At 46.2% G+C, this 18,373-nt stretch overlaps 7 non-coding genes across 7 annotated transcripts; all 7 read left to right on the top strand.

Annotated features, from left to right (window-relative positions):
* The first annotated feature begins 733 nt into the window (after positions 1 to 733).
* On the top strand, positions 734 to 806 carry trnav-uac (transfer RNA valine (anticodon UAC)). The gene has a single exon. It is a non-coding gene; the product is annotated as a tRNA-Val (tRNA).
* Positions 807 to 3,673: 2,867 nt separating this feature from the next.
* trnav-uac (transfer RNA valine (anticodon UAC)) lies at positions 3,674 to 3,746 on the top strand. The gene has a single exon. It is a non-coding gene; the product is annotated as a tRNA-Val (tRNA).
* Positions 3,747 to 6,613: 2,867 nt separating this feature from the next.
* Positions 6,614 to 6,686, top strand: trnav-uac (transfer RNA valine (anticodon UAC)). The gene has a single exon. It is a non-coding gene; the product is annotated as a tRNA-Val (tRNA).
* A 2,867-nt stretch (positions 6,687 to 9,553) lies between these two features.
* Positions 9,554 to 9,626, top strand: trnav-uac (transfer RNA valine (anticodon UAC)). Its single transcript has one exon. It is a non-coding gene; the product is annotated as a tRNA-Val (tRNA).
* A 2,867-nt stretch (positions 9,627 to 12,493) lies between these two features.
* trnav-uac (transfer RNA valine (anticodon UAC)) lies at positions 12,494 to 12,566 on the top strand. Its single transcript has one exon. It is a non-coding gene; the product is annotated as a tRNA-Val (tRNA).
* Positions 12,567 to 14,226: 1,660 nt separating this feature from the next.
* On the top strand, positions 14,227 to 14,308 carry trnal-aag (transfer RNA leucine (anticodon AAG)). The gene has a single exon. It is a non-coding gene; the product is annotated as a tRNA-Leu (tRNA).
* A 1,125-nt stretch (positions 14,309 to 15,433) lies between these two features.
* On the top strand, positions 15,434 to 15,506 carry trnav-uac (transfer RNA valine (anticodon UAC)). The gene has a single exon. It is a non-coding gene; the product is annotated as a tRNA-Val (tRNA).
* The last annotated feature ends 2,867 nt before the right edge of the window (positions 15,507 to 18,373 follow it).

The following is an 18,373-nucleotide window of genomic DNA, read 5'->3' as shown; positions in this document are numbered from 1 at the left end:
GAAGGGAAAGGTAATCTAATCGAGACTGTGATTGGTGAAATTCACTTTTTATGGTCCATTCTTATTATGTTCTTTTTTTGTCTCTTTGCAGCATTGTCTGGGAAGTGGTGGTGCACTCAGGCTCCAGTATGTTTGAAAGAGTAGTTTGGAATTGCCCTGTTGTTAGTTGTGTGATTACGTTATGGCTCATGCCCCCTGACTGTCTCACATTTAGCATTCATGCTCGCTGTGTCTGAAAATGCATTTGGTTTTCCCGTTTTGTTTGTGTTCCGTGTTAAATGCTTTCTGTTTTGCGATTCGCTCAATACATTACGAATTAACAGGGTTTCTGAGGTAACTTCCAGCTGCAAAAATCCTCAACTGAGAATCTGGGAAATTTTCACGGAGTATGGTCAGTCGGAGCAAAAGTAAGGAAGTCGTTCGTTTCTGCAGTGTTTCACAATGCTACCTTTCCCGTGAGCAGTCGAACAGACGAAAAGATTTTGCCACAGACTGCGACGGTAAGCTCCGCAAAAACGTAATTCTTTAAAGCAGGTGTAAGCGACACAACGTTATTGGGGTACACCGCGTGGAAACAGATACTTCGGTGTATCTCGTCCATGCTCACCACATAGCCAAAATTAAACAAGTCCCATTAAACAACGAGCTAACGGAAACAGAAAGGTGAAAGGTCGAATGGCTTCAACTTTCAGTGCTGGATGCCACTGAGCTGCAGCGGGGACGACCGAGGCTTGTTTCTGTAGTGTAGTGGTCATCACGTTCGCCTTACACGCGAAAGGTCCCCAGTTCGACACTGGGCAGAAACTGCTTTGCTCTTCAACTGCAGCCTTTGACATCGACAAGAACGGAGCTTTCTTGCTTGCTTTCCCATGTGCAAACCTGCCTTCGAGTTTGCTCGAATAAATCGTCGCTCGTAGTGCAATGCAATGCCGCTCCGTTTAATTACTGTGCAAAAGCATTGTAAAGTTTTTCTCCAACCTGGTTCTGATCATATGCCATTCTGTTTGAGAGTGTAGTTACCCCCTTCTGATCCTTCCACGAAAAGCATTACCGCATTCGCATTCCTTGCGCAGGCGGCCCGGTTCAAAGACAGGGAAGAAGCTGATGTGCTGGTGTCACAGTGCACCACGGATTCCTCAACTAGTCTGTCTGTCAAATGTATCCCAAAGTCGTCTCTGAAAGACCTCATTTGGAAGGTGTCTGTCGTTATTCAACGTGTGAGAATTGGCACCAGAGGTCCTGAATCATGTTTTGGAGCAGTTCGCACGTTAGTGGCTCATTCAATCAGCAACAGCAATGAAAGAAATTCCACTCTCAGAGGAACCTCTGGACCTGTGCTTTCATAGCGTCGCTAGTATTAAGGTGCGCCCCGAGATCTAAGCCAGGTTGGAACGGAAACGGAGGAATCGACAGAGAGGCTACAGAATGACATCGCATCCATTTGGTTTTCATTAAATCACTGACGAGCAGGAAAATGTAAACGGGGAGGGCGAGTGGGGAAGTGAGGCAGTTGCAGCTCTGGAGAAAGTCCTTCGTTGTGATTCACTCAGCAACCAGAGACGTGACGGTGACTCAGGCGTGAGAGCTCTTCACATCGTGAACAAAAAGCAATCAAGGGCAGTTAGCACCTCTTCCGGAGTGGGGGTGGGGTGAGGTAATTACCTTTTGACTTCTGTTACTATGTTCGGAAACTGCCTTTTGGATTGAGGTGAAGAGAAACTGCATTTCTAAAAAGCACCATGGAACTTGTTAAACTTTATTGAGTCGCTTATTCTCATCGATTCCCACACAGGTTTCCAACTCAGTTGGTATCCATGAGGCTCATGTCCAGGTGCAATCTGCAGCAAATTGCACGGTTAGGTAAAAGGCAAGGAAAGTGGCATCTCGAACCGGCCCCGAGGTCAGACCTTCCTCACAATGTAATCTGTCCTTCTCGAATTGTAATGCTACCTCCGGTTTTAGGGTGGAACATTCTTTGGGAACCTTATTCTGCAAAACAGACACAGTGACTGAAACTATGCTGCACGGTATGATTTGGGACACGGCCTGCTCAGCTTTGTGCATTTCCCCTGTAGTCCGGTGTGTTTCATGTTCCGTGTAAACGTGAAAGTTGTCCTGTTTCGAGCAATGGGTGAAATCATTGAGCAAAGCAAGAATCGAAATTGCAGTAATGTCAAGTAGCTCATGGTAATTTGACCCAATCATAATCGATCATATATTCTCACGCACTCACAGATACATCTGTAGCTGAATCGAAGTCTGAGAAGATAGACTCAGTTTACCAGTGATTTTTGTCTGGATTGATGGGCTATCGTTAACTGCTGAGAAATTGATATTGTAGACGGGCACATCCCAGCAGCTGTGCGAGTCGGAGAGGGATCATGGAACCCTTTTCACGTGAGTTTACATCTGTTGTTATGCAGGAACACAATTGGAAGTGCAAGAAAATGGAGTCGTGGGCGTTTTGGTAGTGTGGCCGAGCAGTCTAAGGCGCTGGATTAAGGCTCCAGTCTCGACAGAGGCGTGGGTTCGAATCCCACCGCTGCCATTTCTGCGGAGCAGCTAGTTTAAATGCTGTTTCGATCCCCTGCGGCATTTCTGTTTAAAACAGAAGCAAAATGAGTTTGCATCCCGGGGAATTGATTGTGGTGTTGGTAAGTGCCGAATTTTCCAAAGTGTCTGTGCTGTCATGCTCGTGTTCGCCTCCCGCGCGGAAAATCGCCAGCGGCTCTACTCTTGCTTTCTGTTCCAGGCAAGTTGAGCTTTTACTGGAACCGAATGGAGACTGCTATTTCATCGTTGTTGCGAAACAGAGTCCTACGGTGACTCGACTCGTCGTTATTTGGTTTTCTGGCCAATGAGAAAATCGTTCCAATGTATTTCGATGTCATATGTTATTGAATTTCTCCCACTTCCTTCATTTCAGTCCTGGAGTCATCGGAAGGGAAAGATAATCTAATCGAGACTGTGATTGGTGAAATTCACTTTTTATGGTCCATTCTTATTATGTTCTTTTTTTGTCTCTTTGCAGCATTGTCTGGGAAGTGGTGGTGCACTCAGGCTCCAGTATGTTTGAAAGAGTAGTTTGGAATTGCCCTGTTGTTAGTTGTGTGATTACGTTATGGCTCATGCCCCCTGACTGTCTCACATTTAGCATTCATGCTCGCTGTGTCTGAAAATGCATTTGGTTTTCCCGTTTTGTTTGTGTTCCGTGTTAAATGCTTTCTGTTTTGCGATTCGCTCAATACATTACGAATTAACAGGGTTTCTGAGGTAACTTCCAGCTGCAAAAATCCTCAACTGAGAATCTGGGAAATTTTCACGGAGTATGGTCAGTCGGAGCAAAAGTAAGGAAGTCGTTCGTTTCTGCAGTGTTTCACAATGCTACCTTTCCCGTGAGCAGTCGAACAGACGAAAAGATTTTGCCACAGACTGCGACGGTAAGCTCCGCAAAAACGTAATTCTTTAAAGCAGGTGTAAGCGACACAACGTTATTGGGGTACACCGCGTGGAAACAGATACTTCGGTGTATCTCGTCCATGCTCACCACATAGCCAAAATTAAACAAGTCCCATTAAACAACGAGCTAACGGAAACAGAAAGGTGAAAGGTCGAATGGCTTCAACTTTCAGTGCTGGATGCCACTGAGCTGCAGCGGGGACGACCGAGGCTTGTTTCTGTAGTGTAGTGGTCATCACGTTCGCCTTACACGCGAAAGGTCCCCAGTTCGACACTGGGCAGAAACTGCTTTGCTCTTCAACTGCAGCCTTTGACATCGACAAGAACGGAGCTTTCTTGCTTGCTTTCCCATGTGCAAACCTGCCTTCGAGTTTGCTCGAATAAATCGTCGCTCGTAGTGCAATGCAATGCCGCTCCGTTTAATTACTGTGCAAAAGCATTGTAAAGTTTTTCTCCAACCTGGTTCTGATCATATGCCATTCTGTTTGAGAGTGTAGTTACCCCCTTCTGATCCTTCCACGAAAAGCATTACCGCATTCGCATTCCTTGCGCAGGCGGCCCGGTTCAAAGACAGGGAAGAAGCTGATGTGCTGGTGTCACAGTGCACCACGGATTCCTCAACTAGTCTGTCTGTCAAATGTATCCCAAAGTCGTCTCTGAAAGACCTCATTTGGAAGGTGTCTGTCGTTATTCAACGTGTGAGAATTGGCACCAGAGGTCCTGAATCATGTTTTGGAGCAGTTCGCACGTTAGTGGCTCATTCAATCAGCAACAGCAATGAAAGAAATTCCACTCTCAGAGGAACCTCTGGACCTGTGCTTTCATAGCGTCGCTAGTATTAAGGTGCGCCCCGAGATCTAAGCCAGGTTGGAACGGAAACGGAGGAATCGACAGAGAGGCTACAGAATGACATCGCATCCATTTGGTTTTCATTAAATCACTGACGAGCAGGAAAATGTAAACGGGGAGGGCGAGTGGGGAAGTGAGGCAGTTGCAGCTCTGGAGAAAGTCCTTCGTTGTGATTCACTCAGCAACCAGAGACGTGACGGTGACTCAGGCGTGAGAGCTCTTCACATCGTGAACAAAAAGCAATCAAGGGCAGTTAGCACCTCTTCCGGAGTGGGGGTGGGGTGAGGTAATTACCTTTTGACTTCTGTTACTATGTTCGGAAACTGCCTTTTGGATTGAGGTGAAGAGAAACTGCATTTCTAAAAAGCACCATGGAACTTGTTAAACTTTATTGAGTCGCTTATTCTCATCGATTCCCACACAGGTTTCCAACTCAGTTGGTATCCATGAGGCTCATGTCCAGGTGCAATCTGCAGCAAATTGCACGGTTAGGTAAAAGGCAAGGAAAGTGGCATCTCGAACCGGCCCCGAGGTCAGACCTTCCTCACAATGTAATCTGTCCTTCTCGAATTGTAATGCTACCTCCGGTTTTAGGGTGGAACATTCTTTGGGAACCTTATTCTGCAAAACAGACACAGTGACTGAAACTATGCTGCACGGTATGATTTGGGACACGGCCTGCTCAGCTTTGTGCATTTCCCCTGTAGTCCGGTGTGTTTCATGTTCCGTGTAAACGTGAAAGTTGTCCTGTTTCGAGCAATGGGTGAAATCATTGAGCAAAGCAAGAATCGAAATTGCAGTAATGTCAAGTAGCTCATGGTAATTTGACCCAATCATAATCGATCATATATTCTCACGCACTCACAGATACATCTGTAGCTGAATCGAAGTCTGAGAAGATAGACTCAGTTTACCAGTGATTTTTGTCTGGATTGATGGGCTATCGTTAACTGCTGAGAAATTGATATTGTAGACGGGCACATCCCAGCAGCTGTGCGAGTCGGAGAGGGATCATGGAACCCTTTTCACGTGAGTTTACATCTGTTGTTATGCAGGAACACAATTGGAAGTGCAAGAAAATGGAGTCGTGGGCGTTTTGGTAGTGTGGCCGAGCAGTCTAAGGCGCTGGATTAAGGCTCCAGTCTCGACAGAGGCGTGGGTTCGAATCCCACCGCTGCCATTTCTGCGGAGCAGCTAGTTTAAATGCTGTTTCGATCCCCTGCGGCATTTCTGTTTAAAACAGAAGCAAAATGAGTTTGCATCCCGGGGAATTGATTGTGGTGTTGGTAAGTGCCGAATTTTCCAAAGTGTCTGTGCTGTCATGCTCGTGTTCGCCTCCCGCGCGGAAAATCGCCAGCGGCTCTACTCTTGCTTTCTGTTCCAGGCAAGTTGAGCTTTTACTGGAACCGAATGGAGACTGCTATTTCATCGTTGTTGCGAAACAGAGTCCTACGGTGACTCGACTCGTCGTTATTTGGTTTTCTGGCCAATGAGAAAATCGTTCCAATGTATTTCGATGTCATATGTTATTGAATTTCTCCCACTTCCTTCATTTCAGTCCTGGAGTCATCGGAAGGGAAAGGTAATCTAATCGAGACTGTGATTGGTGAAATTCACTTTTTATGGTCCATTCTTATTATGTTCTTTTTTTGTCTCTTTGCAGCATTGTCTGGGAAGTGGTGGTGCACTCAGGCTCCAGTATGTTTGAAAGAGTAGTTTGGAATTGCCCTGTTGTTAGTTGTGTGATTACGTTATGGCTCATGCCCCCTGACTGTCTCACATTTAGCATTCATGCTCGCTGTGTCTGAAAATGCATTTGGTTTTCCCGTTTTGTTTGTGTTCCGTGTTAAATGCTTTCTGTTTTGCGATTCGCTCAATACATTACGAATTAACAGGGTTTCTGAGGTAACTTCCAGCTGCAAAAATCCTCAACTGAGAATCTGGGAAATTTTCACGGAGTATGGTCAGTCGGAGCAAAAGTAAGGAAGTCGTTCGTTTCTGCAGTGTTTCACAATGCTACCTTTCCCGTGAGCAGTCGAACAGACGAAAAGATTTTGCCACAGACTGCGACGGTAAGCTCCGCAAAAACGTAATTCTTTAAAGCAGGTGTAAGCGACACAACGTTATTGGGGTACACCGCGTGGAAACAGATACTTCGGTGTATCTCGTCCATGCTCACCACATAGCCAAAATTAAACAAGTCCCATTAAACAACGAGCTAACGGAAACAGAAAGGTGAAAGGTCGAATGGCTTCAACTTTCAGTGCTGGATGCCACTGAGCTGCAGCGGGGACGACCGAGGCTTGTTTCTGTAGTGTAGTGGTCATCACGTTCGCCTTACACGCGAAAGGTCCCCAGTTCGACACTGGGCAGAAACTGCTTTGCTCTTCAACTGCAGCCTTTGACATCGACAAGAACGGAGCTTTCTTGCTTGCTTTCCCATGTGCAAACCTGCCTTCGAGTTTGCTCGAATAAATCGTCGCTCGTAGTGCAATGCAATGCCGCTCCGTTTAATTACTGTGCAAAAGCATTGTAAAGTTTTTCTCCAACCTGGTTCTGATCATATGCCATTCTGTTTGAGAGTGTAGTTACCCCCTTCTGATCCTTCCACGAAAAGCATTACCGCATTCGCATTCCTTGCGCAGGCGGCCCGGTTCAAAGACAGGGAAGAAGCTGATGTGCTGGTGTCACAGTGCACCACGGATTCCTCAACTAGTCTGTCTGTCAAATGTATCCCAAAGTCGTCTCTGAAAGACCTCATTTGGAAGGTGTCTGTCGTTATTCAACGTGTGAGAATTGGCACCAGAGGTCCTGAATCATGTTTTGGAGCAGTTCGCACGTTAGTGGCTCATTCAATCAGCAACAGCAATGAAAGAAATTCCACTCTCAGAGGAACCTCTGGACCTGTGCTTTCATAGCGTCGCTAGTATTAAGGTGCGCCCCGAGATCTAAGCCAGGTTGGAACGGAAACGGAGGAATCGACAGAGAGGCTACAGAATGACATCGCATCCATTTGGTTTTCATTAAATCACTGACGAACAGGAAAATGTAAACGGGGAGGGCGAGTGGGGAAGTGAGGCAGTTGCAGCTCTGGAGAAAGTCCTTCGTTGTGATTCACTCAGCAACCAGAGACGTGACGGTGACTCAGGCGTGAGAGCTCTTCACATCGTGAACAAAAAGCAATCAAGGGCAGTTAGCACCTCTTCCGGAGTGGGGGTGGGGTGAGGTAATTACCTTTTGACTTCTGTTACTATGTTCGGAAACTGCCTTTTGGATTGAGGTGAAGAGAAACTGCATTTCTAAAAAGCACCATGGAACTTGTTAAACTTTATTGAGTCGCTTATTCTCATCGATTCCCACACAGGTTTCCAACTCAGTTGGTATCCATGAGGCTCATGTCCAGGTGCAATCTGCAGCAAATTGCACGGTTAGGTAAAAGGCAAGGAAAGTGGCATCTCGAACCGGCCCCGAGGTCAGACCTTCCTCACAATGTAATCTGTCCTTCTCGAATTGTAATGCTACCTCCGGTTTTAGGGTGGAACATTCTTTGGGAACCTTATTCTGCAAAACAGACACAGTGACTGAAACTATGCTGCACGGTATGATTTGGGACACGGCCTGCTCAGCTTTGTGCATTTCCCCTGTAGTCCGGTGTGTTTCATGTTCCGTGTAAACGTGAAAGTTGTCCTGTTTCGAGCAATGGGTGAAATCATTGAGCAAAGCAAGAATCGAAATTGCAGTAATGTCAAGTAGCTCATGGTAATTTGACCCAATCATAATCGATCATATATTCTCACGCACTCACAGATACATCTGTAGCTGAATCGAAGTCTGAGAAGATAGACTCAGTTTACCAGTGATTTTTGTCTGGATTGATGGGCTATCGTTAACTGCTGAGAAATTGATATTGTAGACGGGCACATCCCAGCAGCTGTGCGAGTCGGAGAGGGATCATGGAACCCTTTTCACGTGAGTTTACATCTGTTGTTATGCAGGAACACAATTGGAAGTGCAAGAAAATGGAGTCGTGGGCGTTTTGGTAGTGTGGCCGAGCAGTCTAAGGCGCTGGATTAAGGCTCCAGTCTCGACAGAGGCGTGGGTTCGAATCCCACCGCTGCCATTTCTGCGGAGCAGCTAGTTTAAATGCTGTTTCGATCCCCTGCGGCATTTCTGTTTAAAACAGAAGCAAAATGAGTTTGCATCCCGGGGAATTGATTGTGGTGTTGGTAAGTGCCGAATTTTCCAAAGTGTCTGTGCTGTCATGCTCGTGTTCGCCTCCCGCGCGGAAAATCGCCAGCGGCTCTACTCTTGCTTTCTGTTCCAGGCAAGTTGAGCTTTTACTGGAACCGAATGGAGACTGCTATTTCATCGTTGTTGCGAAACAGAGTCCTACGGTGACTCGACTCGTCGTTATTTGGTTTTCTGGCCAATGAGAAAATCGTTCCAATGTATTTCGATGTCATATGTTATTGAATTTCTCCCACTTCCTTCATTTCAGTCCTGGAGTCATCGGAAGGGAAAGGTAATCTAATCGAGACTGTGATTGGTGAAATTCACTTTTTATGGTCCATTCTTATTATGTTCTTTTTTTGTCTCTTTGCAGCATTGTCTGGGAAGTGGTGGTGCACTCAGGCTCCAGTATGTTTGAAAGAGTAGTTTGGAATTGCCCTGTTGTTAGTTGTGTGATTACGTTATGGCTCATGCCCCCTGACTGTCTCACATTTAGCATTCATGCTCGCTGTGTCTGAAAATGCATTTGGTTTTCCCGTTTTGTTTGTGTTCCGTGTTAAATGCTTTCTGTTTTGCGATTCGCTCAATACATTACGAATTAACAGGGTTTCTGAGGTAACTTCCAGCTGCAAAAATCCTCAACTGAGAATCTGGGAAATTTTCACGGAGTATGGTCAGTCGGAGCAAAAGTAAGGAAGTCGTTCGTTTCTGCAGTGTTTCACAATGCTACCTTTCCCGTGAGCAGTCGAACAGACGAAAAGATTTTGCCACAGACTGCGACGGTAAGCTCCGCAAAAACGTAATTCTTTAAAGCAGGTGTAAGCGACACAACGTTATTGGGGTACACCGCGTGGAAACAGATACTTCGGTGTATCTCGTCCATGCTCACCACATAGCCAAAATTAAACAAGTCCCATTAAACAACGAGCTAACGGAAACAGAAAGGTGAAAGGTCGAATGGCTTCAACTTTCAGTGCTGGATGCCACTGAGCTGCAGCGGGGACGACCGAGGCTTGTTTCTGTAGTGTAGTGGTCATCACGTTCGCCTTACACGCGAAAGGTCCCCAGTTCGACACTGGGCAGAAACTGCTTTGCTCTTCAACTGCAGCCTTTGACATCGACAAGAACGGAGCTTTCTTGCTTGCTTTCCCATGTGCAAACCTGCCTTCGAGTTTGCTCGAATAAATCGTCGCTCGTAGTGCAATGCAATGCCGCTCCGTTTAATTACTGTGCAAAAGCATTGTAAAGTTTTTCTCCAACCTGGTTCTGATCATATGCCATTCTGTTTGAGAGTGTAGTTACCCCCTTCTGATCCTTCCACGAAAAGCATTACCGCATTCGCATTCCTTGCGCAGGCGGCCCGGTTCAAAGACAGGGAAGAAGCTGATGTGCTGGTGTCACAGTGCACCACGGATTCCTCAACTAGTCTGTCTGTCAAATGTATCCCAAAGTCGTCTCTGAAAGACCTCATTTGGAAGGTGTCTGTCGTTATTCAACGTGTGAGAATTGGCACCAGAGGTCCTGAATCATGTTTTGGAGCAGTTCGCACGTTAGTGGCTCATTCAATCAGCAACAGCAATGAAAGAAATTCCACTCTCAGAGGAACCTCTGGACCTGTGCTTTCATAGCGTCGCTAGTATTAAGGTGCGCCCCGAGATCTAAGCCAGGTTGGAACGGAAACGGAGGAATCGACAGAGAGGCTACAGAATGACATCGCATCCATTTGGTTTTCATTAAATCACTGACGAGCAGGAAAATGTAAACGGGGAGGGCGAGTGGGGAAGTGAGGCAGTTGCAGCTCTGGAGAAAGTCCTTCGTTGTGATTCACTCAGCAACCAGAGACGTGACGGTGACTCAGGCGTGAGAGCTCTTCACATCGTGAACAAAAAGCAATCAAGGGCAGTTAGCACCTCTTCCGGAGTGGGGGTGGGGTGAGGTAATTACCTTTTGACTTCTGTTACTATGTTCGGAAACTGCCTTTTGGATTGAGGTGAAGAGAAACTGCATTTCTAAAAAGCACCATGGAACTTGTTAAACTTTATTGAGTCGCTTATTCTCATCGATTCCCACACAGGTTTCCAACTCAGTTGGTATCCATGAGGCTCATGTCCAGGTGCAATCTGCAGCAAATTGCACGGTTAGGTAAAAGGCAAGGAAAGTGGCATCTCGAACCGGCCCCGAGGTCAGACCTTCCTCACAATGTAATCTGTCCTTCTCGAATTGTAATGCTACCTCCGGTTTTAGGGTGGAACATTCTTTGGGAACCTTATTCTGCAAAACAGACACAGTGACTGAAACTATGCTGCACGGTATGATTTGGGACACGGCCTGCTCAGCTTTGTGCATTTCCCCTGTAGTCCGGTGTGTTTCATGTTCCGTGTAAACGTGAAAGTTGTCCTGTTTCGAGCAATGGGTGAAATCATTGAGCAAAGCAAGAATCGAAATTGCAGTAATGTCAAGTAGCTCATGGTAATTTGACCCAATCATAATCGATCATATATTCTCACGCACTCACAGATACATCTGTAGCTGAATCGAAGTCTGAGAAGATAGACTCAGTTTACCAGTGATTTTTGTCTGGATTGATGGGCTATCGTTAACTGCTGAGAAATTGATATTGTAGACGGGCACATCCCAGCAGCTGTGCGAGTCGGAGAGGGATCATGGAACCCTTTTCACGTGAGTTTACATCTGTTGTTATGCAGGAACACAATTGGAAGTGCAAGAAAATGGAGTCGTGTGCGTTTTGGTAGTGTGGCCGAGCAGTCTAAGGCGCTGGATTAAGGCTCCAGTCTCGACAGAGGCGTGGGTTCGAATCCCACCGCTGCCATTTCTGCGGAGCAGCTAGTTTAAATGCTGTTTCGATCCCCTGCGGCATTTCTGTTTAAAACAGAAGCAAAATGAGTTTGCATCCCGGGGAATTGATTGTGGTGTTGGTAAGTGCCGAATTTTCCAAAGTGTCTGTGCTGTCATGCTCGTGTTCGCCTCCCGCGCGGAAAATCGCCAGCGGCTCTACTCTTGCTTTCTGTTCCAGGCAAGTTGAGCTTTTACTGGAACCGAATGGAGACTGCTATTTCATCGTTGTTGCGAAACAGAGTCCTACGGTGACTCGACTCGTCGTTATTTGGTTTTCTGTCCAATGAGAAAATCGTTCCAATGTATTTCGATGTCATATGTTATTGAATTTCTCCCACTTCCTTCATTTCAGTCCTGGAGTCATCGGAAGGGAAAGGTAATCTAATCGAGACTGTGATTGGTGAAATTCACTTTTTATGGTCCATTCTTATTATGTTCTTTTTTTGTCTCTTTGCAGCATTGTCTGGGAAGTGGTGGTGCACTCAGGCTCCAGTATGTTTGAAAGAGTAGTTTGGAATTGCCCTGTTGTTAGTTGTGTGATTACGTTATGGCTCATGCCCCCTGACTGTCTCACATTTAGCATTCATGCTCGCTGTGTCTGAAAATGCATTTGGTTTTCCCGTTTTGTTTGTGTTCCGTGTTAAATGCTTTCTGTTTTGCGATTCGCTCAATACATTACGAATTAACAGGGTTTCTGAGGTAACTTCCAGCTGCAAAAATCCTCAACTGAGAATCTGGGAAATTTTCACGGAGTATGGTCAGTCGGAGCAAAAGTAAGGAAGTCGTTCGTTTCTGCAGTGTTTCACAATGCTACCTTTCCCGTGAGCAGTCGAACAGACGAAAAGATTTTGCCACAGACTGCGACGGTAAGCTCCGCAAAAACGTAATTCTTTAAAGCAGGTGTAAGCGACACAACGTTATTGGGGTACACCGCGTGGAAACAGATACTTCGGTGTATCTCGTCCATGCTCACCACATAGCCAAAATTAAACAAGTCCCATTAAACAACGAGCTAACGGAAACAGAAAGGTGAAAGGTCGAATGGCTTCAACTTTCAGTGCTGGATGCCACTGAGCTGCAGCGGGGACGACCGAGGCTTGTTTCTGTAGTGTAGTGGTCATCACGTTCGCCTTACACGCGAAAGGTCCCCAGTTCGACACTGGGCAGAAACTGCTTTGCTCTTCAACTGCAGCCTTTGACATCGACAAGAACGGAGCTTTCTTGCTTGCTTTCCCATGTGCAAACCTGCCTTCGAGTTTGCTCGAATAAATCGTCGCTCGTAGTGCAATGCAATGCCGCTCCGTTTAATTACTGTGCAAAAGCATTGTAAAGTTTTTCTCCAACCTGGTTCTGATCATATGCCATTCTGTTTGAGAGTGTAGTTACCCCCTTCTGATCCTTCCACGAAAAGCATGACCGCATTCGCATTCCTTGCGCAGGCGGCCCGGTTCAAAGACAGGGAAGAAGCTGATGTGCTGGTGTCACAGTGCACCACGGATTCCTCAACTAGTCTGTCTGTCAAATGTATCCCAAAGTCGTCTCTGAAAGACCTCATTTGGAAGGTGTCTGTCGTTATTCAACGTTTGAGAATTGGCACCAGAGGTCCTGAATCATGTTTTGGAGCAGTTCGCACGTTAGTGGCTCATTCAATCAGCAACAGCAATGAAAGAAATTCCACTCTCAGAGGAACCTCTGGACCTGTGCTTTCATAGCGTCGCTAGTATTAAGGTGCGCCCCGAGATCTAAGCCAGGTTGGAACGGAAACGGAGGAATCGACAGAGAGGCTACAGAATGACATCGCATCCATTTGGTTTTCATTAAATCACTGACGAGCAGGAAAATGTAAACGGGGAGGGCGAGTGGGGAAGTGAGGCAGTTGCAGCTCTGGAGAAAGTCCTTCGTTGTGATTCACTCAGCAACCAGAGACGTGACGGTGACTCAGGCGTGAGAGCTCTTCACATCGTGAACAAAAAGCAATCAAGGGCAGTTAGCACCTCTTCCGGAGTGGGGGTGGGGTGAGGTAATTACCTTTTGACTTCTGTTACTATGTTCGGAAACTGCCTTTTGGATTGAGGTGAAGAGAAACTGCATTTCTAAAAAGCACCATGGAACTTGTTAAACTTTATTGAGTCGCTTATTCTCATCGATTCCCACACAGGTTTCCAACTCAGTTGGTATCCATGAGGCTCATGTCCAGGTGCAATCTGCAGCAAATTGCACGGTTAGGTAAAAGGCAAGGAAAGTGGCATCTCGAACCGGCCCCGAGGTCAGACCTTCCTCACAATGTAATCTGTCCTTCTCGAATTGTAATGCTACCTCCGGTTTTAGGGTGGAACATTCTTTGGGAACCTTATTCTGCAAAACAGACACAGTGACTGAAACTATGCTGCACGGTATGATTTGGGACACGGCCTGCTCAGCTTTGTGCATTTCCCCTGTAGTCCGGTGTGTTTCATGTTCCGTGTAAACGTGAAAGTTGTCCTGTTTCGAGCAATGGGTGAAATCATTGAGCAAAGCAAGAATCGAAATTGCAGTAATGTCAAGTAGCTCATGGTAATTTGACCCAATCATAATCGATCATATATTCTCACGCACTCACAGATACATCTGTAGCTGAATCGAAGTCTGAGAAGATAGACTCAGTTTACCAGTGATTTTTGTCTGGATTGATGGGCTATCGTTAACTGCTGAGAAATTGATATTGTAGACGGGTACATCCCAGCAGCTGTGCGAGTCGGAGAGGGATCATGGAACCCTTTTCACGTGAGTTTCCATCTGTTGTTATGCAGGAACACAATTGGAAGTGCAAGAAAATGGAGTCGTGGGCGTGTTGGTAGTGTGGCCGAGCGGTCTAAGGCGCTGGATTAAGCCTCCAGTCTCGAAAGAGGCGTGGGTTCGAATCCCACCGCTGCCATTTCTGCGGAGCAGCTAGTTTAAATGCTGTTTCGATCCCCTGCGGCATTTCTGTTTAAAACAGAAGCAAAATGAGTTTGCATCCCGGGGAATTGATTGTGGTGTTGGTAAGTGCCGAATTTTCCAAAGTGTCTGTGCTGTCATGCTCGTGTTCGCCTCCCGCGCGGAAAATCGCCAGCGGCTCTACTCTTGCTTTCTGTTCCAGGCAAGTTGAGCTTTTACTGGAACCGAATGGAGACTGCTATTTCATCGTTGTTGCGAAACAGAGTCCTACGGTGACTCGACTCGTCGTTATTTGGTTTTCTGGCCAATGAGAAAATCGTTCCAATGTATTTCGATGTCATATGTTATTGAATTTCTCCCACTTCCTTCATTTCAGTCCTGGAGTCATCGGAAGGGAAAGGTAATCTAATCGAGACTGTGATTGGTGAAATTCACTTTTTATGGTCCATTCTTATTATGTTCTTTTTTTGTCTCTTTGCAGCATTGTCTGGGAAGTGGTGGTGCACTCAGGCTCCAGTATGTTTGAAAGAGTAGTTTGGAATTGCCCTGTTGTTAGTTGTGTGATTACGTTATGGCTCATGCCCCCTGACTGTCTCACATTTAGCATTCATGCTCGCTGTGTCTGAAAATGCATTTGGTTTTCCCGTTTTGTTTGTGTTCCGTGTTAAATGCTTTCTGTTTTGCGATTCGCTCAATACATTACGAATTAACAGGGTTTCTGAGGTAACTTCCAGCTGCAAAAATCCTCAACTGAGAATCTGGGAAATTTTCACGGAGTATGGTCAGTCGGAGCAAAAGTAAGGAAGTCGTTCGTTTCTGCAGTGTTTCACAATGCTACCTTTCCCGTGAGCAGTCGAACAGACGAAAAGATTTTGCCACAGACTGCGACGGTAAGCTCCGCAAAAACGTAATTCTTTAAAGCAGGTGTAAGCGACACAACGTTATTGGGGTACACCGCGTGGAAACAGATACTTCGGTGTATCTCGTCCATGCTCACCACATAGCCAAAATTAAACAAGTCCCATTAAACAACGAGCTAACGGAAACAGAAAGGTGAAAGGTCGAATGGCTTCAACTTTCAGTGCTGGATGCCACTGAGCTGCAGCGGGGACGACCGAGGCTTGTTTCTGTAGTGTAGTGGTCATCACGTTCGCCTTACACGCGAAAGGTCCCCAGTTCGACACTGGGCAGAAACTGCTTTGCTCTTCAACTGCAGCCTTTGACATCGACAAGAACGGAGCTTTCTTGCTTGCTTTCCCATGTGCAAACCTGCCTTCGAGTTTGCTCGAATAAATCGTCGCTCGTAGTGCAATGCAATGCCGCTCCGTTTAATTACTGTGCAAAAGCATTGTAAAGTTTTTCTCCAACCTGGTTCTGATCATATGCCATTCTGTTTGAGAGTGTAGTTACCCCCTTCTGATCCTTCCACGAAAAGCATTACCGCATTCGCATTCCTTGCGCAGGCGGCCCGGTTCAAAGACAGGGAAGAAGCTGATGTGCTGGTGTCACAGTGCACCACGGATTCCTCAACTAGTCTGTCTGTCAAATGTATCCCAAAGTCGTCTCTGAAAGACCTCATTTGGAAGGTGTCTGTCGTTATTCAACGTGTGAGAATTGGCACCAGAGGTCCTGAATCATGTTTTGGAGCAGTTCGCACGTTAGTGGCTCATTCAATCAGCAACAGCAATGAAATAAATTCCACTCTCAGAGGAACCTCTGGACCTGTGCTTTCATAGCGTCGCTAGTATTAAGGTGCGCCCCGAGATCTAAGCCAGGTTGGAACGGAAACGGAGGAATCGACAGAGAGGCTACAGAATGACATCGCATCCATTTGGTTTTCATTAAATCACTGACGAACAGGAAAATGTAAACGGGGAGGGCGAGTGGGGAAGTGAGGCAGTTGCAGCTCTGGAGAAAGTCCTTCGTTGTGATTCACTCAGCAACCAGAGACGTGACGGTGACTCAGGCGTGAGAGCTCTTCACATCGTGAACAAAAAGCAATCAAGGGCAGTTAGCACCTCTTCCGGAGTGGGGGTGGGGTGAGGTAATTACCTTTTGACTTCTGTTACTATGTTCGGAAACTGCCTTTTGGATTGAGGTGAAGAGAAACTGCATTTCTAAAAAGCACCATGGAACTTGTTAAACTTTATTGAGTCGCTTATTCTCATCGATTCCCACACAGGTTTCCAACTCAGTTGGTATCCATGAGGCTCATGTCCAGGTGCAATCTGCAGCAAATTGCACGGTTAGGTAAAAGGCAAGGAAAGTGGCATCTCGAACCGGCCCCGAGGTCAGACCTTCCTCACAATGTAATCTGTCCTTCTCGAATTGTAATGCTACCTCCGGTTTTAGGGTGGAACATTCTTTGGGAACCTTATTCTGCAAAACAGACACAGTGACTGAAACTATGCTGCACGGTATGATTTGGGACACGGCCTGCTCAGCTTTGTGCATTTCCCCTGTAGTCCGGTGTGTTTCATGTTCCGTGTAAACGTGAAAGTTGTCCTGTTTCGAGCAATGGGTGAAATCATTGAGCAAAGCAAGAATCGAAATTGCAGTAATGTCAAGTAGCTCATGGTAATTTGACCCAATCATAATCGATCATATATTCTCACGCACTCACAGATACATCTGTAGCTGAATCGAAGTCTGAGAAGATAGACTCAGTTTACCAGTGATTTTTGTCTGGATTGATGGGCTATCGTTAACTGCTGAGAAATTGATATTGTAGACGGGCACATCCCAGCAGCTGTGCGAGTCGGAGAGGGATCATGGAACCCTTTTCACGTGAGTTTACATCTGTTGTTATGCAGGAACACAATTGGAAGTGCAAGAAAATGGAGTCGTGGGCGTTTTGGTAGTGTGGCCGAGCAGTCTAAGGCGCTGGATTAAGGCTCCAGTCTCGACAGAGGCGTGGGTTCGAATCCCACCGCTGCCATTTCTGCGGAGCAGCTAGTTTAAATGCTGTTTCGATCCCCTGCGGCATTTCTGTTTAAAACAGAAGCAAAATGAGTTTGCATCCCGGGGAATTGATTGTGGTGTTGGTAAGTGCCGAATTTTCCAAAGTGTCTGTGCTGTCATGCTCGTGTTCGCCTCCCGCGCGGAAAATCGCCAGCGGCTCTACTCTTGCTTTCTGTTCCAGGCAAGTTGAGCTTTTACTGGAACCGAATGGAGACTGCTATTTCATCGTTGTTGCGAAACAGAGTCCTACGGTGACTCGACTCGTCGTTATTTGGTTTTCTGGCCAATGAGAAAATCGTTCCAATGTATTTCGATGTCATATGTTATTGAATTTCTCCCACTTCCTTCATTTCAGTCCTGGAGTCATCGGAAGGGAAAGGTAATCTAATCGAGACTGTGATTGGTGAAATTCACTTTTTATGGTCCATTCTTATTATGTTCTTTTTTTGTCTCTTTGCAGCATTGTCTGGGAAGTGGTGGTGCACTCAGGCTCCAGTATGTTTGAAAGAGTAGTTTGGAATTGCCCTGTTGTTAGTTGTGTGATTACGTTATGGCTCATGCCCCCTGACTGTCTCACATTTAGCATTCATGCTCGCTGTGTCTGAAAATGCATTTGGTTTTCCCGTTTTGTTTGTGTTCCGTGTTAAATGCTTTCTGTTTTGCGATTCGCTCAATACATTACGAATTAACAGGGTTTCTGAGGTAACTTCCAGCTGCAAAAATCCTCAACTGAGAATCTGGGAAATTTTCACGGAGTATGGTCAGTCGGAGCAAAAGTAAGGAAGTCGTTCGTTTCTGCAGTGTTTCACAATGCTACCTTTCCCGTGAGCAGTCGAACAGACGAAAAGATTTTGCCACAGACTGCGACGGTAAGCTCCGCAAAAACGTAATTCTTTAAAGCAGGTGTAAGCGACACAACGTTATTGGGGTACACCGCGTGGAAACAGATACTTCGGTGTATCTCGTCCATGCTCACCACATAGCCAAAATTAAACAAGTCCCATTAAACAACGAGCTAACGGAAACAGAAAGGTGAAAGGTCGAATGGCTTCAACTTTCAGTGCTGGATGCCACTGAGCTGCAGCGGGGACGACCGAGGCTT

This window comes from Chiloscyllium punctatum, chromosome 18 (assembly GCF_047496795.1).
Source record: "Chiloscyllium punctatum isolate Juve2018m chromosome 18, sChiPun1.3, whole genome shotgun sequence".
NCBI lineage: Eukaryota > Metazoa > Chordata > Chondrichthyes > Orectolobiformes > Hemiscylliidae > Chiloscyllium > Chiloscyllium punctatum.
This window is presented reverse-complemented; position numbering and strand designations above follow the sequence as displayed.